General features: G+C 39.5%; 1 pseudogene; it reads right to left on the reverse strand.

Moving 5' to 3' along the window:
• The window catches only part of LOC108712343, a 198,664-nt pseudogene that overhangs the window by 90,505 nt on the left and 81,237 nt on the right, over positions 1-26,922 (reverse strand).

Consider the following 26,922-nt stretch of genomic DNA (forward strand, 5'->3'; position numbering starts at 1 on the left):
TGCCATATAAATGCTGAAAATATAAATTTTTTTGGTTGCAGCCACTGAAGCACAGAGGCCAGAAAAATTATGCCATATAAATGCAGAAAATATGCATTTTTTTGGTCGCAGCCACTGAAGCACAGTTGCCAGAAAAAATATGCCATATAAATGCTGAAAATAGTCATTTTTTGCCATATACGTTGAGTCAACGTATGGCAAAAAATTACTATTTTCAGCATTTATATGGCATATTTTTTCTGGCCTCTGTGCTTCAGTGGCTGCGGCCAAAAAAACTGGGCAAACAATGCCTACAAGGTCAACGTATACACTACTACAGCGGTGGATACGGATTACGTAAAATATATTATGGCTGCTTGAAAAAAGTCACTCCGGTGTTTTTTCTGGAGACGGTAATATTATGGATATTTAGACAGAATGTGAACAAGGTCACACAGCTAGATGGCGGGTTGAAGAAAACAGTGTGCAAATAATGCCTACAAGGTCAACGTATACACTACTACAGCGGTGGATACGGATTACGTAAAATATATTATGGCTGCTTGAAAAAAGTCACTCCGGTGTTTTTTCTGGAGACGGTAATATTATGGATATTTAGACAGAATGTGAACAAGGTCACACAGCTAGATGGCGGGTTGAAGAAAACAGTGTGCAAATAATGCCTACAAGGTCAACGTATACACTACTACAGCGGTGGATACGGATTACGTAAAATATATTATGGCTGCTTGAAAAAAGTCACTCCGGTGTTTTTTCTGGAGACGGTAATATTATGGATATTTAGACAGAATGTGAACAAGGTCACACAGCTAGATGGCGGGTTGAAGAAAACAGTGTGCAAATAATGCCTACAGGGCAAATAATGCCTAAAAGGTCAACTTATACACTACTACAGCGGTAGTAAAATAAAAAAAAGTAAAATAAAAAAAAAATGAATATTAAAAAAAAAAATTAAAGTTGGTGCTGCTGAACTACTAGGAGCAGCAGATTAGCACACCAGTCCCACTCCCCAACACTGCTAGACTAATAGCACTGGGCTCTTATAGTAGTAGTAGTAGTAGTAGTAAAACAACAAAAAAATAAATAAAAGCAGTCCTTACAAGGACTACTGTTATTGCAGCAGTCAGCAGATGAGATCAGAAGCAGGACAGCTGCCCACTGCAGCTACATACAGAGCACTGCAGTAGAAGGTAGATTACTAGCCAGCAAAGCTACCTAAGCTTAAATGTCCCTCAAACCCCTGCAGACTTCTGTCCCTCCAATAACAGAGCAGTATCAAAACGATTACTAGCCAGCAAACTTTCAACTGTCCCTGAAATCACTAACAGGCAGCAGCTCTCTCCCTACACTATCTCTTCAGCACACACAGGCAGAGTGAAAAAACGCTGCAGGGCTTCGGTTTTTATAGGGAAGGGGAGTGGTCCAGGGGAGAGCTTCCTGATTGGCTGCCATGTACCTGCTGGTCTGGGGTGAGAGGGCAAAAAAAAGCGCCAACAATGGCGAACCCAAAATGGCGAACGTCGCGCGACGTTCGCGAACTTCCGGCGAGCGCGAACACCCGATGTTCGCGCGAACAAGTTCGCCGGCGAACAGTTCGCGACATCTCTAGCAATCTGTAATCTAACTGCTTGTACAGGCATGGGACCTGTTATCCAGAATGCTTGGGACCTGGGGTTTTCAGGATAAGGGGCATTTCCGTAATTTGGAGTCTTTTTTTTATTATAAACAATTAAATATAAATTAAACCAAATAGGCTTGCTTTGCAATCAATAAGGATTAAATACATTAGTTAGGATCAAGTACAATGTACTGTTTCATTATTAGAGAGAACTTTTTTTTTTTTTTTTTTTACAAAATTGTAATTATTTTATAAAATGGAGTCTATGGAAGATGGCCTTCCTGTAATTCAGATATTTGTGGATTAAGGGTTTCTGGATAACAGGTACCATCTACTCTCTGTGAGATATGTTTTGTTAATGACCTCAAGTTAGGGACAAAACTAGAAGCAACAGAGCCCCAAATACAAAGTCATCTGCTTTTTCTGTTGCTTTTTTTGTTTTTGCGACTACTAGTTGTTACCCTAACCAGCATCACAACAATTTATATATTGATTAGTGATGTGACCTACAAAAAAGAATTCTTAAACAAAGGAAAGAAATCACACTGTTTGAAATCCTTGAAACAAACGCTTATAAATGTCAATTAAGGACAGTGTCTCAGATTGGAATTTCACAATTAGATGGTTGCTAGGGTCTAGGGGAAACTGGAAGATGAATCTGAGAGGCAGCGAAGAGAAAAATAAGTCATAAACTGTAGCAATAACAGTTAAATTGTATCCACACAGAGGAATAATTATTTGATTGCCATGTCAGGGATGCCCATTTGAAAGATAGGAAGAGGAAGAAGATGAAAGGAAATTATAAAAAAAAACTATATTGAATAAATGTTTGCAAAGTTGCTGAGTAGGCCAGTCTTTAACATACTAAAAGTTAATTTAGGTGAATTACCCTTTAAAGGCTACTGAATTCAGCTATGTATGTACAGTGAATGTTGAAGTCAAATGAAGATGATGATGTAATTTTCTCTAGAGGTATAATAATGTATGTATAAGTTTGCTCTTCCTGCTTCCATTAAACTCTCATCTCTCAGTTCAGGCTTACATTAGGCACTGTAATTCTTTCTTTATTAGATTCAGGTATATAAATGGTGGACTGGGGAGCCATGCGAATTTTGATCATTATTTCTCAGCTTAAGTTGTGCTCGTCGTCCTGCAGAGAAGATAATCACCAGCCATCTCTCCTCCTTTGCACGGCAGGGACTGTGACTCATTAGATTGCATTCACAAGGATGGATAAACAGGCAACTTAACCTATTCACAGCCACACAAAACAGGTTATATAGATCAGATGTTCATTCTCTTTGGTGTCTGGGAACTAGGAGGCAAATTCACTAAGATTCGTAGTTGCGCCAGGCGTAGTTTCGCCAGCGCTTCGCAAATTCACTAAAATCCGAAGTTGCACTCAGGGGTAGCGTAAGGTTGCAAAGTATAGTTAAGTTGCCATGAGTTAGGAAATGTAGGGGGGAAGGAGGGGAGCCCCAAAACTTTTTTCGATCTTTTTCAGCCTATCACCCATAATATAGAAAAAACGCCAGCGTTTTTTGGGACTTAGAAAAAATTGTAACTTTTTTTGAAGAAATCCCTATCTACTCTATTGCGCTTCGCCTGGTCTGAGGTGGCGAAGGAAGTCTAGCGTAAAAGGTAGCGTTCAGAACAATGCGCGCGTTAGTGAATTTGCGTAGTTACGTCCGTTGCGCAAATTCGCCAGGCGTAAGGGTGCGAAGTTACAATAGCGAAGTTACGCCAGCGTCCGTTAGTGAATTTGCGAAGTAATGAAAATGGCCAACGCTAGCGAATTGACGCTAGCGTTAGGCGCTTCGGCGCATAGTGAATTTGCCCCTAGGTGTTTGTATCCCAAAAGTTTCTTGCCAACTAAGTGTAGTGGAACTTTAAAGACACATGCAGCAAACAGTTTATCAGTCCTTAAAATAAGGTGTGACTTTTAGTTGAGTTAAGGGAAATTGATTAACTTAAATTATTAAAAAGTGTAAGCTTGACTTGGGAAGTGAAATCCTTATGCTATTTAGAACATATGGGTTCATTATCCAAGTTTGCGTATAGTCTCCACAACAATGCAGGATTTTTAGCCTTATACAATGTCAATATACCAGGGCATTTTATGTCAGTTCATGAATACTGGAAATTTGGGGATGATATCCATTTCACTAACATATTTAGTAAACATATCCCCAAGTTCAACCCTATAAACTGTATTCAAATCTAGTCTCCAATGGATCAAGCAGAAACACTGCAGAAACAAATTCCACTATGCTTAAAAGTTTCTGAAAAAATGTATATATGAATTGGATCAACAACTGCATCTCTGCACCAGCTCAGTAACCAAACGGAACCAGACATTTGCTCGAATTGGTCTAGTGCAATTATTGTAATGAGTGGTATGCCTGTGGTGGAAAGTTACCACCACGTACTGTGCCTGCACTTAAAGTATTACGAAAAACATTTATAGCATATATTTGAAACTTGAAACAAAATGTACCAGAGATGGCTATTTTAAAATTAAACTATTTTATAATGCAATATAACTTTATACTAAAATAAGGGTCTCAACAGATTATAAAAAAATATTACACTACATTTTGTTCAAAAAATGTGACACTGCCATCTGCCATGGTATCATTTTAAAAATCTATTTCATGGACTTGCTTTTCTCTATAATAAGTACTTTGCAATTGATATTAGTTTGGAAAACACAAACACAATTATTGCAAAACAAATACATTTGGATTTTATACTCAAGTTTCAAGTTTGAGCTGTCATATCAGCATCATGACCAAGTCAAGGGACATCATTTCTAATAATTTCTACATAATTCTATGTTGCCCAAACCCCACCCACGCTAGTGTTAAAAACACTGTTACTCTGCCTGTTTCTAAAGTCTGCAAAGTGGCTAAGCTCAGTTTGGGTCTAAAAAACAACTATAAAAAGATAAAGGGGAATGTATGACTAAACATTCAAATTTTTTAATGCAAATATGTTTTTGCTGAAGGACTGTTTAAAGCAAGGGAGGCACTGCAAGAAGACAGTGAGAGTTACATTTATAGTCATAGTAATATAATTTGAATGCCCAGCCTGAAATCCTGAGAGAGCTGTATTTGACACATTGCTTTTTAAATGAGACTTCTAAAAATTGCAGGATCAGGAAACTTCTAAGATCATTTTCTTCAACTCTTCTAGAAATATGGCATAATTAGTCTTATGACTGTCTTTTCCTTATAATGTCAGAGCATATTAGAGGAGACCCTACTCTAATCTGTTATGATGTGAGAAATCATATGTATATTTTCATGTGGGAGTCTCTGTACACCAAATAGTTTGGTACATCTATGCATATTGGGCATCAAAGTGTTCACTAGACCCATGGCATGCTTTTTGCGATGTTTTATGTTGGTACCATTTGAATTCTGGGTTGTATAATGGGGGGAATTGCAAGCTTTGTGACAATTTTCAGAAGCGGCTTAAAAAAACGCTACATTTAGCATGGCCTTGCAGTTTTGTAATTTGCTGAAGAAAGGCATATTTATTAGTGATGGGTGAATTTGGGGCATTTCGCTTCGCCAAAAAATTTGCAAATTTCCTGCGAAACGGCGAAAAATTCACGAAACGGCTCTGACATCTAGTTTTTGACGCCGGCGTCCGTTTTTGGCGAAATTGCTGACGAATTTTCACTGGCGAATTTTCGCTGTGGTTTCACTAATTTATTCGCCGGTGGCGAATTGCGGGAATCCGCAGTGAATTTGCGTCTGGCGAATAAATTCGCCCCTTAACTAATATTTAGTGATTTCGGATTTGTCAGAATGTGTACTTTCGGAAAATATATGGTTTTCTGGGGTTGATTTACTAATTTGCACTGTTTACCCAACATAAATTAGGCAGTATTTCATTTCGGTAATAGAAATATATGCTATTAAATGTGTATGCACTAACTTCATTTTGGGGCCTCTAAATGCCAGATACTTTGGTAATCCTATGCACAATGGCATCAAACTGTTCAGTGGACCTCTGGCATTCATATTTAGCATGTTTTTTCTTGGTACCTTATGCTTTGTAAAGCTTTGTAAAGTTTTTAAGTGGTTAAAAATGAATACACAGCATAATATAATCCCTGATTTTACCAGCATGTGATGCTGGGGCTCATCTCTGCTCTACCCCAAAACTAGCCCTATCTGATTTTGCTCCTTTAAAAAAAAAAACAGACTTTTGGTCATTAACTTATTCTATTAATAACATGATTCAATTTGGAAAAAAAACTTAAATAAAAAGGGGTAACGATACTACACATATATTCACGTGTGAAATAATGGGGTTGTGTGAATTAAGCAGCAGCATTTATTGTACTTGTGAATCACCCTGTCTCTACTATACCATCTACACACATGAAACATTCTCAATCCTTTCCGCCTATTGTCTCGGTACAGCAACCCTGCAGTGAGAAAAGTAATAAAATAAAGCATTGTGGCTGCTGTCCTGTTGTTTTTAATAGATGTGCCTAATGTTCTCTGAAAAGCAGGACAAGACACTGCTACCACACTGAGTGAGTTGGTGTCCATTCCAGAACCAAGTCTATCATAAGCACTTCCATTTGAAAAATGACTGAACTCCTCTCAGTAATAGATGGGCGAGAAATATGCATGTATTTTTATTACCATATTTTTATATGTATGACTATTAAAAAACTGACACTTTTTGCTTTTAGGTGCATTATGAACAATCTCTGTAAAGTGTTCCATTAACATGTAAGCGCAATATTAATAATAATATTAATGAAAATAATAATAAAAGCAAAACAGTCACTATATTGGTTAACATGCCTAGATTTTCACAGTTTAGAAGTCATTATGCAATACATTTGCTCCTCTCTGAAAGGTTGATCATCCAGCACCTAAAAATAAACTATTTTTTGGCAGAAAATATCCTATTTTACATGAGAAAAATAATTATTCTTTAGTCCTACAGAGAAATAAATGCCATTGACCTGTTTAAGTACTTACGGGGGAATGTAATAAAAATCGCTAACGGAAAAACTATTCGCAATGCGAAAAGTTATGCCTTTGCGCGAACAAATTTTGCTTTGTGCGAATTTAATATAGCTTTTGCGAGCCCGGAAACTGTTTAGCGACCACTTCCGACAGTGAAAGACCGTTTGCGAATTTTATAGTTTGCGCCAATGTGCAGTCAATGTAATAAAACGTCTTACTGAAAAAGTCGTTATGTTTGCTCCAAAAGATTACGACACCTTCAAGCACTTCTTATGAGTGCGCAATTAAAATTCGCAATGCGCAATTAAAATTCGCAATGCAATAACAGTTTAAGGAACAATATTACATTGCGAGATGTGGATTTTTAGTCTTATTGGTGTGAATTGTTTTGCTCTTTGCGACTTTTATTACATTCCCCTGTTAGTATCTTGCTATAGCCCAATCTCACAAAAAAAGTTGAGCCTCTGAGGAAGTGTACCAAGCACATGAAACACAAATCAGGCCACATACCAATGTGTAAATAAGATATGTTTTTATTTGTTTGTTTGGAATACACATATCATCTCAATTGACATTCCTTTTGGGCTGTGTGAATTACTTCATTGAACCTACCTAAGAATCCATACACGTCTACATTTGGATTGTGCATCTATAAAAGGTTTGACCCAGTAAGGCCAGCTGACCAGGAAGCCAGAGTGCCTGTACAGAGGAGTGTAGCAGAGAGGGACAGAGGAGGGGAACAGCCTGGATTGCAACTACTGTATGTGCCTGAAGTTCACGGATCTCTTGTAGTTGCAAGCAGGGGTATAGGGTTCCCATGGCCCATGATCCAGGGAGGGGGGCAGTATAGTGATGTCACAGGGGCGGGTGAGTGATGCAATGGGGGAGGGGGGGCTGGAGCAGTTACATTGCGGGTGGGGAGAGAGCTGTCACCGGGCAAGGCTATGACAATGCGATCAGCTATTGCCTGATCACCATGACAATTAAGGTGGATCCTGCCCGATTTTCCTTGTTTGGAAAACCAGGCATACTGTATTGTCTGAGGAAGGAGCACGCCCCCAATACGTTACATCACATGACTAAATAAATGTGCAGGGGATATCCCTGCTACACTAGCCTTTTGTGTTTGGCAAATTTCTGTTTTGATACTGTATTGACCTGGGCAGCTCTTCTGAAAACCGGACTGTCTGAGTCAAAACCGGACAGGTGGCAACCCTAACTGGTTTCCTTTTTTTTCAAGGTAACCTGAATTGAGACCATAAGTGGGCATTTACAGACACAAATTACTGTTTGGTACACAGTTGTATAAACTACAATTTTATGTGAACTTTTACTACATCATCATTACAGAGACACTAGGGGGAGTTACTGCTTGCTTGCTTTACCACTATAGTTAGCTGCATTCATCTGAGACTTATAGTTGCATATACACAGAAATTTTTTTTTTTTTACCTATAACCCAATCTCAACTTGAACAGCTGTCACTATGGTTATATGTAAACTACAGTAGTAGTTTGTGTAGCAAGCACAATTTTTACCAGAGCAGGGTAATAGTACAGATATAGACAATTATTTTTTTTATTTGTTTTTCTTTTTGTTACCAATACCACTGGAATTGGACATCAAAACTTCTTCCATCAGGGCAAGAAGCCGCAACTTTAACAAAGAAGTTGACTATTTCGTTCTACTGCACATGCATCTGCTCCTGGAAATTTGAAGGAGAAAGAAGAAGGAAGCCGATTGCTCCATGGTGCTTCTGAATTTGTGTCAATAATCGTGGGTGCAGGATCGAATAAACTTCATCTGTACATCCAACGTTTCGGCCCACATTAGGGCCTTTTGTAATAATGAGATACAAGTATATTGGGATATGTTATTCTTGAAAAATACCCTAAAGTGGGCCGAGTAGTGATGGGCGAATTTGAGGCATTTAGCTTCACCGAAAATTTGCGAATTTCGCAAAACTGTGAAAAATTCGCGAAATGGCACCGGCTAATCATTTTTTACGCCGGCGAATTTTCGCTGGCAAATTTTCGCAACGGTTTTGCAAACTTTTTTGCTGGCGCGAATCGTGGGAATTCACCGCAAATTCACGCCTGGCAAATAAATTCGCCCATCACTACATTGCAATACATGCAATACACTGCAAATGCATTATGGCCAGTATAAACAGCATGTTGCATTTACAGTATATATGCTTATACATGATGTGTTGTAGATTACACTTGCAAACATGTAAACCGTGAATATGAAACCTGTGGGAAGCATCTTGGTTAAACCATGGGGTATCCAAATTAAATGCATGACGCCAACGCAGGATCTGCTTCACCTTCAGCAGACCATCAGCAGATTGGTAGTGATTATGTATCCTAGCTTTGCAGTCTGTTATAATAATGTGATACAAGTATATTGGGATATGTTATTCTTCAGGCCTTTGATAACCACCAAGAAATCTGAATCAAATTAGTAAATTAAATTTAAGTGAGAACAGTAATAAAATAAAGCATTGTGGCTGCTGTCCTGTTGTTTTTAATAGATGTGCCTAATGTACTCTGAAAACCAGAACAAGTTTCGCTAATATGTCAGTCACTACTCAGAGAACGACATGCCATTATACAGCTTCAGAAACACAGTTATGATCTATCCTTGCCCTGGGATATCCCATAAAACACATTCCATTTCTGTTGAGATCCTCTAGTGGTTGTCAGTTTGCATTGTGTTTATCAATACTGAGAACATTAGTTTTGGGGCAAAAGATGGAGGCTGTTGGAAGTAAACCCCCCCCCTAAAAGAGGTTAAAATGACAGCAACGTATCAGGCACAAGGTGACATCTTGATTATAATGGAAGCACTGCAGATATTGTGCAGAGAGGCTTGAAAGAAAAAAGCGAGGCAGACACTCCAAAGGCGTGCAACATCAGAGCAGGCCCCAGGAAAGGTGTATGCAAGTCACCCAAAAGGAAGCAGACACTCTTATTAAAGCTGTATAATGAAGCATACTAATGGGCTGCAAAAGAGACCTTCCTGCAAGCAGGTCAAGGAATGGTATATACACATATAAGAGAACAAGAGATAGAGGTAATGGTGTGCCTTGTCTCAGTGATAATAGACACAGATATGAAGAGAAATAGAGAAACCCAGAAGCATAATGACACAGTAAGCAGCGATGGTTCATTAATTTTTATTTTATAGGAAAAAAATATTTTTTACTTGGGTGACAGTGATTAAAGAGTTAAAATCCATGTTGCAAAATGCAAATTAGCAAATATACTACTTCATGCAGACATGCAGAAATGTATGTTTGGGAGCTATTTGCATGTACAAGGGCTGTGATACTTTAAACCCAAATGAATTTCTGACAAAAAATGCTTCATTTGAAAGCATTTTTACAAAGCTGTCATGTGCTCCCAACTAGTAACGTTATAAGTGATATCATCAATAACAATCTTATTAATGCAAAACACGTAGCAGAGGCACAATCCAGAGTGCAAATTGATTATGCCACTTCACTATAGTTAATTTAGGAGGCATGCCAAAGTATAAATACAGGAATGTCATAATAATGAAAATGTTTGGGCAAAAGTCATACAACCCCTGAGGCTAATACAATTGATACCATAGGGGCTCAGATCTTGAAATTTAGGGGCCTATTTATTAAACCTCAAATTTTTCTGGTCAAGTTTTTAAAGGGGAAAAACTTTAATTTTTATAGGAAAAAAACACACTCACATTTTTCAAGATTTATTATGCTCCAAAGCTGCCAAAAATTATTCCAGCTAAAACCTGTCATGTAAAAGTCAATGGCAGATGTCCCTTTAACAATATGAAAGTCAGCAAACTGGTGGGTAACTGAATCCAGAAATGTAGGAAGTACATAGGAAATGTCTAGTCAGTAAGGGGTCTATTTATCATGCTATATAAAAAGTGGAATGAAACATTACCAGTGATATTGCTCATAGCAATCAATCAGATATTTGCTTTTTTTCTTACTGTTGAAACCAATTGCTGATTGGTTGCTCTGGTCAACATCACCGATAATGCTTCACTTCACTTTTTACACAGTATGATAAACAGATACCTTAGGGCAGTGGTCCCCAACCAGTAGCTCGTGAGCAACATGTTGCTCTCCAACCCCTTGGATGTTGCTCCCAGTGGCCTCAAAGCAGGTGCTTATTTTTGAATTCCAGGCTTGGAGGCAGGTTTTGGTTGTATAAAAACCAGGTGTACCAAACAGGCTACCAGTTCACATAGGGGCTACCATACAGCCAATCACAGCCCTTATTTGACATCCCCATGGACTTTCTCATGCTTGTGTTGCTCTCCAACTCTTTTTACATTTAAATTTGGCTCACGAGTAAAAAAAGGTTGGGGACCCGTGCCTTGGGTATTGAGCCAAGTCTGCTATTAGCAGTAGAAAATGCAAAAACCTGCTAATAGCTCAGTGACCAAGAAAAATCTAAAATTCATGTACTGTAAATTGCCATATATGCTCTATGTAAAACCATTCAGTTTGTTTGGTGGGGGGTTAGGCAAATTAAGTGCAAAATGTGTCTGTTAGTGAAAGGGTTAAAGCCATGGACAACTGAAAGTGATAATTTTTTAAAATCAGATTATGGATGATTTTGGCAAATACTGAACGTAGGGGTGCTCCAAATCCTGAGTTGGGGTTGGCATTAGGGAGCCTTTCTCTGGTTTGGAGAATTCTAAGTGTCTGGCCAAACCCAAACCGAACCCTTAAAATTGAGTGACTTTAGACCACATGACAATGGAATATTCCGATTTGTTAACATGCTCACATTTCAGAATAAATTTTGAAAAAATAGGATTTGGTGCATCGCTGATTACAATCCAAATTATAATTCAGATTTGCTTTGGTATTTTGCTAAAACTTTTGTCAAGCATTCAGTAATTGGCTAAATCCAACAATAATCGATTCAGTATTTTTCCCTTATTTGTAATCATTTAGCACTTATTTCTGTGTTCCCATTAGGTTAGCAGGATCATATTATTAACCAATTTCTGATAGCCTTTTGTTTTCCTTCCTATAATGGCTTATACATCTGTAGTCTCATGGGGGAATGTAATAATGGTCGCTGACGCAAAAATCGTTGGCAATTTGTTTGCAATGCAAATATTTTTGCCTTTGTGAACACTTTGCCCTTCACGTGCCGATTGTGAATTTTAAAGTTTGCACAGTGTATGTAATAAAACCTTATGAAAAAGTTTTTACATTTGCTCCAAAAGGGTTCACAATACACAATTAAGACTCGCAATGCAATAAAAGCCTAATGAAGATTATTACAATGCGACATGCAAATTTTTATTCGCAAATTTGTTCTCTTTGCAATTTTTTTTACATTTCCTCCTTAAAGGAGAAGGAAACCCCCAGGGCGCTAAACCCCTCCCCCCCTCCCCTGTGCTGCCCCCCCTCCCTCCTCCCCCCTGGCCTACCTGTCCCCCTGGGCAAATGCCCCTAACTTTTTACTCACCCCTCTGCGCAGGTCCTGTCCACGGAGTACGCAGTCGCCATCTTCTCCCACGCGCGTCTTCTTCCTGCTCTGATCGGCGTTTTCTGGCGCATGCGCAGTAGGAACAGGTACCGGTACGGCTCTACTGCGCATGCGCCGAATGTCACGAAGTTTTCCGATTTCACTTCGTGACATTCGGCGCATGCGCAGTAGAGCCGTACCGGTACCTGTTCCTACTGCGCATGCGCCAGAAAACGCCGATCAGAGCAGGAAGAAGACGCGTGTGGGAGAAGATGGCGACTGCGTACTCCGTGGACAGGACCTGCGCAGAGGGGTGAGTAAAAAGTTAGGGGCATTTGCCCAGGGGGACAGGTAGGCCAGGGGGGAGGAGGGAGGGGGGGCAGCACAGGGGAGGGGGGGAGGGGTTTAGCGCCCTGGGGGTTTCCTTCTCCTTTAATGGTTTGTTCATCAGAAGCATCATTTATACCATATACATGTGAACATTGTAATTTATCTTTAATATAATTTAAAAGTGATTGTATTTAGGTTTAACAGAATACTCCTACACCTAACAAGAAAGACCATTTGAAACCCTTATTAAAAGGAACATACTTAATTGAATGGGTGATTAGAGGCTATTTTTTCAAAGAAAGCAGAAAAATGTATATAAATATAATTAAGAGCTGTTTTAGAATTAAAACAAACATGAATTCAAGAGGAGCAAGGTAGTGATAAATGTGACATTTCAGAAACTATAAAATTAAATTGTGATATTTGATTCCTTGTTTTACATAATGTGTACTTTATTTTATTTTCAACACTACCTATATCTTTCATTTCTATCTCAAATCTGTTATTTATTGCATCCTTCAGAATAGTTCTGAAACCCTGAAATACTTATGACATATAATAAGGAGGTTGTAACCCATCTGTTGTGTGCAACACACTGGGATTAAACTAACCTATTAGTGTTGATTGTTTTCCTGCTACAATAGAATGGCTGGCACTTCACTCATGAAAAAGGGATAAAGATAATATAAAATAAAGCTCTGCCATTCTTTTAATAGATTCCAGCTTTCGGTATTTCACAGGTGCTGGATGAGTCTTCAGCATGCCTCCACTGCGGAACTGCTCGCTTCATTTCATTTTAAAAGATGAAATAAAAACACTCCATAAAATGGAGCACAAGAGAAGGCTGTGAAAATTTTAACAGTGCACTAAACTGATAACTTTATGTGATTTTAATGCTGGCAATATCATAACACAATTTGTAGGTTTAGTAGCATCCCATCTATTTATTTCACAGGCCAACAAGCACTATGGGACAAAGAATAAAAACCATGCCTGGTATTTAGGCAAACAATGATCCAGGTTGTGATACTGTAGCTAAACAGTGTACCATAAAGATGTGCTCTTAAAAAAATGTTAGCTATTTAAGCATTTTCTTGAATGACTGGACTGGGACTGATTGCAGTAATGGGTTAACACCCCAGTCAAGACAGCACAGGCATGGAAATGTATGAAACTTCATTCTCATTGTGACCCAAACTTGTGCGTTAGTCTTATATGAGGAGCAATTTGCATTATTAGACGACAGTATGGTCACAGGGATAAAATCACTCTGGCACAATGAAACTGACATTGATACATAAAATACGGTTATACTGACCAGTTATGGATTTAGAAAACATTATTTTCTAGTTTCAGAAACAAAGGGCACTCAGAGCAACATTGCCATTGTATAACAAGGAGTGTAACATCTGACATAATCATTTCGCTAATAAGGGCAATGTTTCATTGGAGTTCAGAGGATGACACCTCATTCTAGTTCAGCAGCTAATGCTTTACATCAACGCAAACACAGATAGCTAAATTGGAAATGGATAGATACTGCATCTCTGTGTTGAAAAAACACTGCCTGTTGGTTCTGGAACACTTAAAGAAAAAAGTGTGTAACGCTAACCTGGACTAGGCAGACCAAAAGCTAGTGCTTAGAGCATGGGTTACATGTGATTTAAACACCATCAGGCTAGGGCCTTCTCTGAATGGAAGATTTCAGGAATGGTCAGCGCCGGATTCGCTGGGCAGGCGCCCCTAGGCCATGCGCTCCGCGCGGTCCTAGTGCCCGCCCGCACTACCACACGCTGGCGCAAAAGCCGGAGCACTGGGGAGCACAGGCTCCCCACAGAGCGGCTGGGTGGCATGCCGCCCCCAAAAATGTGCCGCCCTAGGCCCGGGCCTATGTGGCCTCGCCACAAATCCAGGCATGGGAATGGTGTAGTATAACTACAACTCTCAGTCTACTTTGCAATAAAAATAGGAATAAAGGGTGCCAGGAGGTTCTTGCAGTTTAACAGAATAACTTTTATTTGTCCAAGACAAATGATCCACAGGTTTACTTACAGAGGTAAAAACAAAAATGATAAGGGAAAAAACGTGCCGATCTTCACACAGTCTCTCAGCTGTATCCAAAAAAAATCTCCAAAATTTGTAAATAGATTAGCGCCTATGGCAACAAAAGAAAAGAAAAACAGAAAACCAAAATAGTGCAGTATGTTTGGATATTTGGACGGCACCCGGTGTTTAAAAATCTCTTTATAAGGTGTGCTTCCCCTTTAAATCTTCCACTGCTGTTGAAACCATGCAAAAGAAAGATCCCTTTATATCCAAGTAGTTGTATCCACCATGTGGCTAAAATGCCTACTTACAAGCCAAAAGTAAGGTATATTGCCCGTAGTATTAGCAGATCCTTCCTCTCCTTTTAGCTCAGTTCCACGAATCCTAATATAAAAAGATATAAATCCAAACTAGCATAACACCATTTATTAAAAATATACTTTAAAAACAGGTTTGCACTCACATTTGTTTTGATGTAAATCTGTGTTGCACAGGCTATTGCAGCTTCTATGGAGGGGCCCTGCTGACGTGTCTAGCTCCCCCTTGGCTCTCCCTGTGAGTCTGATGTGATGGCACTTCCTGCCTTACAGAGGTATTGGCAGCAGATATAGGCACACCCCGCTCACACAGAGCTACAGAGGTAGATGCAGAATATATGGGCACACCTGCTCACACAGAACTTCAGAAGCAGACGCTAGAGACATCACAGTGGAACACCCCGAGGCGATAGCATCCCCCTGAATAGAGGCACTCTCATGATCTCAGCACCTGGACCTGGATCCTCACACAGGGGATCAGGGAACTCTAGACCTAATCCCTATTAGTGTGTTGCCCTATACTACAGGCCAGTCTTGCCTGAGAGGAGAGCTACCTACTTGCTATCCCTCTTAGTTGAAACCAAGCTGCTCTTACTATCTGTATCTCAATCTCCTAGAGAGTCTATTAAAGCATATGGCTCCACTAGGCTTTGCTGTACGCAGCCCCCCCCCCCCCCTGGGTATTCCCAGCTGGATCAGTATCCAGCAGCCAAAGAGCCTAGAACCACCCCTTCTCTCTCACTATACCAAGTGTGACAGGGTGTGGTCACAGCGCCTCCTGGCCAATAGCACAACTATGCAAATTACATCTAGGTACAGGACATCTGCTCAGCAACTAGTGAGATCAGGAAGTATACGAAATTAAAGCCATAGGGGACTTGTTAACCTTATGGGCCCCTATACGTGAAAAATCAGTTGGAAAATTAGGTACATTTTGGATGTTAGCTTTTTTCGTCTGTTTAAAGAGTCATGCAGCTGTTTTGCATGTACGTTGTCCCAAAGCTAAGCTTATCTCAACTTCTCAACTTATGTTAGGTACTTTGGATGTAAGAATTTCTGGTATCAAATAACCTCTAGCAGAATGGCATGCTTAATTTGTACTAAGAATGTTCCTATTCATGATACATGATAAAGCTTTAGCATTAGCTGTTGGCACTTTATTCTCCTGAGGGGTGCAAGGCACGTGTTGCTTGCAACATGTTCACTGATTTGAAACTCTAAAGGACAACATGGATTTACAAAATCAAATCATGACTGATCAGTTGTAGCACCTTTTTTGACAGCTCGTCTGGGAATAATGTATGACATATTAGGTTTTCATAGGGAGAAGGCTGCAGGATTTAAGGTGCTGTCACCAGCAATAAACAGCCAAACCTTAACATTTTTAGAAGCTGTCATCCTTTATCAAACAGAACTTAACAAAGCCTGTCAAATACAATGAACCACTAATGTGTCAAAAAGCAAAAGTCCCCACCTCAGACCCATACTTAAATAAACTAAATAAAAGTTAGCCCTGAAACCGAAAAAATACATCTATGAAATACAACGGACAGCATGGCGGTAAACTCTGCTATTATTTTATTGGTAATAACTTCAATCTAAATTAATATGCATATAACAATTAGTCCAGATATCAGTATATATCAGTATATCCTGAGTATATCTTAAAAAAAAAACTATACATTGAGCAACACGGTGGCTCACAGGGCAGCAATGCTGCCTTGAAGTGCTGGGGAACAGAGTTCAATTCCAGCCTGGGTACTATCTGCAAAGAGTTTGTATGTTCTCCCTAGTTCTGAATGGGTTTTCTTTGGGTACCTCCCACATTATAAAAACATCTAGACAGATTAATTGACAACATTGGCCCTACTGTGTGTAATATATGCAGTATATATATATAGAGAGAGATTATAAAATATATAGAATAATATATATATATATATAAAATACAGACGATTTGAATGATTAACTCTCATTTTCAGGAGCATGGGACAGCACTGTAATGAGAAGGAAAGTCATCCTGCACTTGGGGGTGCCAAATGTTAGGCACACCCAAGTGATTGTATTGACTTACCTGTAACCCCAGGCCAGTGCTCCTATCAGCAGAGAACTGCACCCACCCGGGGTTATACCAGTGAGCACCTCATCCTGCTTCTTCTGTCTTCAAATTTCCAGGGGCAAACACATGTGCAGTTTAACAAAATAGCGACTTTTAAGTTAAAGTTCGGCTTTTCGTTCTACTGTGCATGCACAGCCGTGCAAAGGAAAGAGGAAGATGGAAGAGGATCGCTCCGTGCTGCTCACTGGTATAACCCCGGGTGGGTGCAGTTTTCTGCTGATAGGAGCACTGGCCCTGGGTTTCAGGTAAGACAATACAATCACTTGGGGATGCCTAACATTTGGCACCCCCAAGTGCAGGATTCCTTTTCTTCTCATTCCAGTGCTGTCCCATGCTCCTGAAAATGAGAGATATTCATTCAAACGTCTGTATTTTAATGGAAGGGTTTGCTAGATGTAATAATAACCCATTAAACATACATATGTTTAATTATATAATATCACAGAGGAAGTTCACTTAAAGATAATATCTTGCAAATGGAAATAATCTGTATTATTATCATTATTATTGTTGCTGTAGTACTTTTTGAATTATTTTCTCTTCTGCTTCTCTAAAACTGAACCTTTATTTGCTATGGTTAAACAAAATATAGAGGACTCTGTGTTGTTCACCCCATGGGTGGTTCCTACTAAATTCTTGGGCACAAGGCAAGACATAAAACCTTGTGAGAGGAACAATAGTGTAAAATTTGCCATAGTAACATGGAAACCTCAGGACACAGATTTCCATTGAGATTACAATTCTTCATTTTCAAACAGTGTTTCTGTTATGGTCACTTGAAAATGAGTAGCTTGTTACAAAATAATGACATTTTCAGCTCTTCCAGTGACAAGATAATGAAATCAGATCTTCTGTTAAGTGCATTGTGCTTTGTTTTTCCTTCCAGGCTATATACTCAGTGCTGCTAATTACTGGCTGATACTAATACAATGCATCTCGTTGTTATACTGGCAGCTTTCAAGTGTTTTGCTACAAGTGTTCAGATCCTGTTGGCCTTGCTGACATTTCTATAAATTGTTTCCTATCCATCTCCAAACCATAACACTACTAGCCCTGAATGTTCCTGTCAGCTAAGCAAAGAGTTAATCTGTGAAACATTTTTAATTTTTCCTACCCTCCAGAGTAAGTATTTCTTGTTTTAATGCTTGGAAATAAAAGAATTAGCAATTAAATCAATCCTATAATTTAAATGCAATGTACACAAAAGAGTCCCCATATATTCATACATAAAATTCTGCCTGCACATGATTGTACACATGTTTAAAGGTTTCTTCCATCAGAACCTTTCCTCACTTTTACATGCCTTAAATAATTCTACAGAACCACATTCTGATATTGGAAAGCTCTACAGTCCTTTGTGGCCTTCCCACAAGTCTCAGCCTGGCCACACGCCCAACCTGCACACCCATTCTCTTTTGGGTAAGTCACACCACCCGTCTGTCCTGTTTAAATATGGAGATATGGAAGGTATGCGATCATGTTTGTCACATGGTGACACCAACCAATACTGTTACATTCACTATTACTTTTTTATTATGAGAATATAATGATTTGTATACATTTGCATAACACTATAGAGCAATATATACAAAATGTATTTATATAATCAATACTAGTTATTTAAAATTGTGCCATAACAGTGTAGAGTTTTCATTGCAATTGGTGGCAAATAATGTAGTGGAGAAAAAAAAAATATACTGAAAAGATAGGTTTTTGTGAGGGGCCTAAAGGCTCCCAGCCGGGAGTAGTCTGGACCAATGAGGAAGCTTTAGGGTTAAAAGTCCAAGATCGCAGTACAGGAGGGTTCAGGCAAAGACGAAATCCAAATCTTGTTAAGTCCACGATAATCTATGCAGGGACGCAGACCACCGTCCTTCTTCTCCACGAAGAAGAAGCCAGCTCCTGCCAGAGAGGTAGAAGGATGAATAAATCCCTGCTGGAGATTTTCCTGGATATAGTCTTTCATGGTGGAGGTCTCTGCAGGAGAGAGTGGATAGGTGTGACCCCTGGGAGGCATGGCTCCAGGAAGGAGATTGATGGGACAATCATAGTGATGATGAGGAGGGAGAAACTCTGCAGACTTTTTACAGAAGACGTCTGAGAATTCCTAGTAGCAGGAAGGCAGGGCATTCAGATCTGTCTAAGAGATAATCACCCGTTGGAGGGGATTAGTGGGAAGACAATGTTCTTGACAGTACGGACTCCAGCACGGGATCTGCCCCGAAAACCAATCAATGGAGGGGTTATGTAGACGAAGCCAGGGTAGACCCATGACGACAGGAACGGAAGGGCAGGAAATAATCAGGAACGATAATTTTTCTTTATGTAAAGTCCTAACCTGCACAGGCAACTCCCCAGTCGTCATGGAAATTATCTCGGACATAAGTGGCCTGTCATCAATAGCTGTAACCCATAGGGGAGTGGTCAATGGATACAAGGGAACCTCCATATATTTGGCAAAGAGAGCATCCATGAAATTCCTGGCAGCCCCTGAATCGATGAAGGCAGAGCCGACAATAGTCTTAGTGGCCAGATGAATCTGTAAAGGCAGAAGAAACCTGTGAGAGTTCTCTTGGGATTTTGGAGTAATGCCACCCACATATGTCTTCCCAGGTTTACCTTGAAGAAGAGGACCCTTTGGCTTCAAAAGGCAGGAGTTGGCAAAGTGAGACTGACCACCACAATACAGACATAGTCCTGCCAAATGCCTCCGGAGCTTCTCCTGCTCAGAGAGAAGTGACCTTCCAATCTGCATGGGTTCCTCAGGAGGAATAACAGAAGGCTGCTGGGGTGACGGAGGCAACAGGGGTCTTTGGAAGTGGGGAGCCAATGTAGGTTGGAATCTCTCGATACGGTCCTTATCTGCTTGATGTTCTCTTTGCCGAGTGTCCACCTTGACAGCCAAAGCAATAAGGTCTTCTACCAGTGTAGGTAATTCACGGGAGACCAGGTCGCCTTTAAGGCAGATAGAGAGCCAATTGTAGAAGTCAGCATGATAGGCTTTGTTGTTCAAACCAGTCTCTGCAGCAAACATACGGAATTCAATAGCATATTCAGCAACGCTGCAACTCCCCTGGCGAATCTGAAACAGCCGTGATGAAGCGGTAACAACACGACCAGGAGCATCAAACACAGTCCGGAACTCCTGGAGGAAATCCTTGACATCATCAATTAGAGGAGATTCCTTCTCCCAGTGCAGAGATGCCCATTTGAGCGCTTTCCATTGGGTTGCACAACAAACTGGATCTGGCACTGGTTCACAAAACCACGACATGCTTGAGGATCTCCACTATAAAGAGGAGGTTCCGGAATACATGGACCAGCGGAGGAAGAATGTGATGGAGCGACTGCAGTGACTGGAACTGGTGTTGGTGTTGCTGGCGTGAGAATGGAAAGTTTTTCCAGGATCGCCTCCAGTGCTTGTCCGAAATGGGCTTGCCAAGCTTCGTATGCCTCCATGCGAGAATGCAGACCACGAAAGGCCCTACCGAAATCAGGCTGAGCTTCCTCAGTGGCGTCTATGGCCCAAGTATAATGTCAGGGGGCCTATCGGCTCCCAGCCGGGAGTAGTCTGGACCAAGGAGGAAGCTTTAGGGTTAAAAGTCCAAGATCGCAGTACAGGAGGGTTCAGGCAAAGACGAAATCCAAATTCAGGCAATAAACAATAAATCTGGAATAAAAGCACCAAGGAACGCTATATTTGGGCATTGATCCGGCGTCTTGAGCGTCCTTATATCTGAATTTGGTGCCGGGTTGTGACGTCATCGGCCGGCGCCAACTTGTGACATCATCGCGCCGCCACTACCCACGTGGCAGCTATGGGCGCCGCCATCTTGGATTTTGCAGCCGAAGGGAGTAGACGCACTGAGCGGGTCCAGCGCTCGTGACAGTTTTATACCTTGTCTACATCCACCATCTTAGTCAGTTTGGTTACCCATATACAATAGCTGCTTTGAAACAACAGCATTAACGAGGCTGCTTTGTTAGCAGGGGGTAGTAGTTCTAAAAACACTACAGATTTGTCAAAATGGCCCAAATCAACATGTTTTGCATTCAGTCTGTAATGTTTCCTGATTTAAATGCTGGAAAAAATTATTATTCTATGAATGAAATATATTTTACTATAAAATGCTAAACTGCATCTTAAAATGTACTGTAGATGATACATTTAGGCCTTTCTTACAGCTTTGGTAAACCTTTATGGAGCACAGAATCTAAACTTTCACTTTCCCAAGTTCACCAAGGTTAGAATAAAGAGGAAAAAACTCATCAAGGACTGAGTGAAGCTTTTAAATGAGTGACCTGTTGACAGCAGTCCTCCACAGTTTGGAGCGAGCTGCTGACTGTCACATTGTTCAAAATCTGGAGAAATTAAATTTAATTTCACCTTTCCAGTTCAACCTCTGACTCCATCAGATCAAAATAGAACCGTAATCATTTCAAACTCTCATGTTCTCTTTTTCCTTCCTGGTGCTGACCTCAAAAGCACCAGCAGCAGGTTCCTACAAATTGTCCACTGCAGATGTGCTGCTCAGATCAATATGAGATTTTAGAGCAGCTTAAATGATAGAATAAACGAGCAGGAAACCTGGCACTTACAAAATTCTGGCGAAGCCAGCAGCTTCATTTTAAATTCCTTGTATGTCATAGAATTCCTGCATCTGTGTATGCATTTGTAGGTTATCCACTAGCACAATACTAATGCAACATCTTAAAGGAGAAGGAAAGGTTAAAACTAAGTAAGCCTTAACAGAAAGGTCTATATAAATACACCAGTAAACCCCCAAAGTAATGTTGCTCTGAGTCCCCTGTCAAAAGAAACAGCACATTTCTTACCTTCTATTGTGTACTTATGGGCTTCTGTATCAGACTTCCTGCCTTCAGCTTAAACCTCATTGCCCTGGGCAAGAGCATGCTCAGTTTGCTCCTCTTCCCCCGCCCCCTCCCTTCTCTACTGTAATCTGAGCCCAGAGCAGGGAGAGACTCAGGCAGGAAGTGATGTCACACCACATTAATACTGCAGCTTCTATCCTAAACAAACAGAGAGTTTCTAGAGCTTTTTACTCAGGTATGGTAAAGAATTCTACAGAATAAATATAGCATTCTAGCTTGCACTATTGCAACTAATCTATTGGCAATAAAATGCCTCCGTAGCTTTCCTTCTTCTTTAAATCACATTATAGAAGTATACATTTAAATAATTACCTTTTCTAAATGTTATAGATGGTTGCATTTAAACAACTTTGCAAAATATTTCTTGCAGTTCATAAGAGCATTGTTTTCTGTTTATAATGGCTTTCTGGGTGTTACAGTTGAATACAGCTTTTAGTTGGATACATTTTTCTTCTAGTTATGTCAGTGCAGAAGTTGCCAAATGCTCTTTGTGTAATGTTTCTAGCTTTTATATTTCTGTGCGTAGGATTTATTTTTGTTTGTGGCAATGAGGTGTCCTCTCATAACACATTTTATTGTCTCCCCGAGAATGCTTTTGTACCTCATCTATCGTAGTATTACTCCCATGTGCAATATATGTTGCTAAATGCAATGCTCAATTTAACATCACTCTCCTGAATTTTGCCCTTCCCCACACCTTGTGCCTTCTTGTGTCTCTTTTAGATTGTAAGCTTTTTTTCGGGAAGGGTAATCTTTACCTCTTGTATTTGTTATTGGTTGTTTTGTATGTGTTCTTGTATTTTTAATGTATACTGTACACCCATTTTTCCTGCAATGTTTCCTGCAATGTTGTGGAATATGTTAGCATCTTGTAAATATAAAATAGCATCTTGTTAATAATAACACATCTTGATAAATATGCATTTTACAGGGTAGCACAATATTAAAGTTGTGTGCATATTCTTAACACAGCTTAATAAATATACCCTTTAGTCCTTTTGTGGGTATAACCAAGACTATGAAAACTGCAACTAGCAGGTTTAATCTGACCTATAAACAAATGAAACCTTGCAATAAGGTTGGCAGTGCAGCAGGAGTCCATTCTTTTTATGATCACATAATATAAAAAATATACACATTACTAAAGAAAAAAAACAAAAGAACATCACCAAACAATCCATCAACAAATACAAGGCCATGTGGGGTTTTACGCTTTATGCATACAATTACACTTTTCTGAGGGCCCCCAGGGTCTTGGAGATAAACAACACACCCAGCTCCTGGATTATGCAATAAACCATATTTAAAACTTAATATAACCATATTGCTAGCCACTGTAAATATATACATTCATTGCAAAATAAAATATATTACCTGTGACTCTTCCTTGGAGTGTTAGGCATAAACATGTCTTGTACATGCTAGATTCAGGCATTAAAATATCTGTATGTTGTAGTGAAATGATGGGATACAATGATCATTATTTACTTTATTTGAAAACATCCTACAGTAGCAGCACAAAAACGTTATATCTGGATTAGAAACAATATATCAGCTCCATTATATTTCTGCACCATATTTCCAGCATTTGGCAACTGTGTGATTTATCTTTCAAACCTCAATACTGAGTATGCTCAGAGGGGTGACTTCTTCTTCTGCATGCCTCTTCCTGCTTCACACTCTCTCTGCTCCCTCTCAGAGAGCAGGGAAAAGGAGGTTGTACTTCCGAAACGTTGTGTGGCAACAAATACTGCAAATATCTAGCATGATTGCTGGAATGTGCCATCTGATTTTCTACATTCTATGGACAGACTTCTCCTCGGATTTCTGTTGAATATTTGGTACAGATGTTAGTGGATTCTCACCTTTCCAGAGGTAAATAGTACACTTGAAAGGTTATGGTCCTGAAGAGAGATCTTGTGTCCTTGCCTCAGATGCTCAGGTTAAATGAATTATACAAAAAGTTTCCTGAGAAGCCTATGGGTCCAGTGGCCCCCTTGAGGGGGGTGGTAATGTAATAGTCCCTGTCACCTACTCTACTGCGCACCTCTTCCTGCTTGACAAAAGCTGCCCATGCTCGTCCGTTTATATTTGACGTGCTTCGTGTGACATCATCGCCCAACGTAGGTGTTTTTCATTGCCCAACACATTCAAGTCTATTATTGATGCCCAAGTTTTTTCACTTTGTGGCATACGAGTAGTGAAGGGCTCCTCCCGACTTGAAAGGCGGCTGTCATAGGCAGAAGCATAAGCAGGAACCTTGGCATTTGTCCTGGGCTTGGGATACCAAATGAGACAATAAGGTTATCACATTGTCATGCAAGTTTTATTGAGTAGATGCGATGACTTTATAAAAGGGTACACACAATACATTTATTTTACTGCAGACCCCCTATTGCTTTAAATTCACCAAGCAAATGTAACTACTTGTACAATAAAAGCAAGCCTTTATGTATTATTGTGTTTGTAAAATGAAAATCTGTCTGAGGGACATCCTATCCATCTGTCACATTTTATTCTGCCCCTTTATGACCGTCACAAAGAATTTTAAATAATTATAATACAGTGCCAGATGAATGGATTAGTCTACAAGCAGAATGACAAGTAAAAGACAAAAGAAATCTTCCTGGGGGGAGGACAAGTAAAAACATTCATGTTTCTGACAACACAGAGGTACGAGATGCAATAATCATCAATGTTTAATGCACAATCTGACAAATATACTGGGAAAGCTTACAGGACAAATCAGAACAACTCCATTATATTGTGCGCGGATATATCACACATTACCATGGTTCTTGAAGGAAACCTGTAGACACATTTGGACTAGAAAAGGAAGTAAAGAATGAGTTTTCAGACTCCGTTATATTCTCATGACATGTACTTATTAATGTATATTTTCCCCAGGTCTTTTTCTGTGTCTCTGAACTCAGAGGCACATAACATTACGAACTTCCTGACCAAGTTTGCATGCATTCACATCACTAATGCCTTATTCGGTATCCAACATTAACACTTCGGGCATATTTATCAAGGGTCGAATTTCGAATTGAAAAAACTTCGAAATTCGAATTCAAAAAGACCAACTGAAATTAAGTTGACTTTTTTTTGGTCGAATAGGTCTGTTTTCGATTGAACAGGTCCGTATTCGGCCAAATCGAAGGAATATCGCATTCGATCAAATTTGATTCAATGTTTTCCCCAAAAAAACTTAGATTTTTCAAAGTCCACCAATTGACTCCAAGTAGATTCTAGGAGGTCCCCCATAGGCTAAAACAGCAATTCGGCAGGTTTTAGATGGCGAATGGTCGAAGTCAAATTTCTAAAGAGACAGTGCATGATAAATTTCGATATTCAAATTTTGGATTTTTTTTTTCAAATTTGAATCGAATTTGGACTATTCCCTGGTCGAAGTACACAAAAATAACTCAAAATGTGAATTTTTTTTCATTTAAAAATTCACCTCGACCTTTGATAAATCTGCCCCGTCAAGAACCAGAGAATAGAAAAATACATTATCCCACAACTGTTTTCTTTTCTTTTTTTTTTTTGCAATTATAAATCAGTAGTTTCTATGAACATTTCACATTCGTAATTATATCTAGGGTTAGGCAAGATAGTATAATTACAGTATGGGTCTGGGATCTAGTAACAAGAATGGTGCCATGCCTTAAAGGAATTGTTCAGTGTAAAAATAAAAACTGGGTAAATAGACTGTGCAAAATAAAAGTTAGCCAAGTTAGTTAGACAAAAATGTAATGTATAAAGGCTGCAGTGACTGGATGTCTAACAAAACAGAACACTACTTCCTGCTTTGCAGCTCTCTTAGTTTCCTCTGATTGGTTACCAGGCAGTTACCAATTGGTGACTTGGGGGTACATTGGTCATAACAGTTTGCTTTTGAATATGACCAGCGTGCTAAGGATCAATTTCAAACTCACTAAAGAGTTATGTCCCATGTGACTCCACTGACTGTCTCAGAGTTAGAGAGCTGCAAAGCAGAAAGTTGTGTTCTGTTCTGTTAGATATCCAGTCACTCCAGCCTTTATACATTACATTTTTGGCTAACTAACTATATTACAATTTTTTTTATTTTATGCACAGCCTATCTATTTACCCAGTTTTTATATTTACACTGAACTGTTCCTTTAAGACTACTAAAACATTAGAAAACACTAAATACGCTTGCTTTACTAACTTTATGAAGTTATGCTAACTTATATATCATAAAAAGTAATGGCAGTTTGAATGAAGCTGTCAGTGTGTGGTACAGTGTTAATCTTTCAGCAGAAGGCATAGTGTACATCAAAAGCACTGTAACATTGAAATCAAAGCATTAGGTTAACTGCAGTGCTTATGCCTGAATATGGACTGCACTGCAGCGTTTCACAAGTGCAGGCACTGAGATATGTCTGAGCAATGACTGCACTGCAGTAGTTTCTAAGGGGCACATTTACTAAGCTCGAGTGAAGGATTCGAATGAAAAAAACTTCGAATTTCAAAGTATTTTTTGGGTACTTCGACCATTCAATAGGCTACTACGACCTTCGACTTCGATTTGAACGATTAGAACTAAAAATCGTTCGACTATTCGATAGTCAAAGTACTGTCGACTACATACTTCGGCAGTTTAAACCTACCGAGGTACAATGTTAGCCTATGGGGACCTTCCCCATCACGTTTCTTAAATTTTTTTGATCGAAGAAAAATCCTTCGATCGATCGCTTAAAATCGTTCGAAATGTTTGATTCCAAGGATTTTATTGTTCGATGGAACGATTTTTACTTTGATCGATCGATCAAATGATTTGCGCTAAATCCTTCGAATTCGACCCTTGCTAAATGTGCCTCTAAGTGTCAGCACGGAGCTATTTGCTGTGACTTTGAGTTTTGATGTCTACAGAACCACAAAGTTTCTGTCTCAACAATATCTTCACTGCATTGTATCTGATTCTCAGCAGTACTACTATGTGCTATCATGTTCACAGACTGTACACAGGAATATTTAAAAGTTGGACTTGCAGTAATTATACTGAATGACAATACCACCATTGCCATTTTGCTACTACTGCTTTACTGGAAGCAAATCACAATCACAAATTTAAAAAATTACT

The sequence above is a fragment of the Xenopus laevis genome, chromosome 3S (genome assembly GCF_017654675.1).
Source record: "Xenopus laevis strain J_2021 chromosome 3S, Xenopus_laevis_v10.1, whole genome shotgun sequence".
Taxonomy (NCBI): domain Eukaryota; kingdom Metazoa; phylum Chordata; class Amphibia; order Anura; family Pipidae; genus Xenopus; species Xenopus laevis.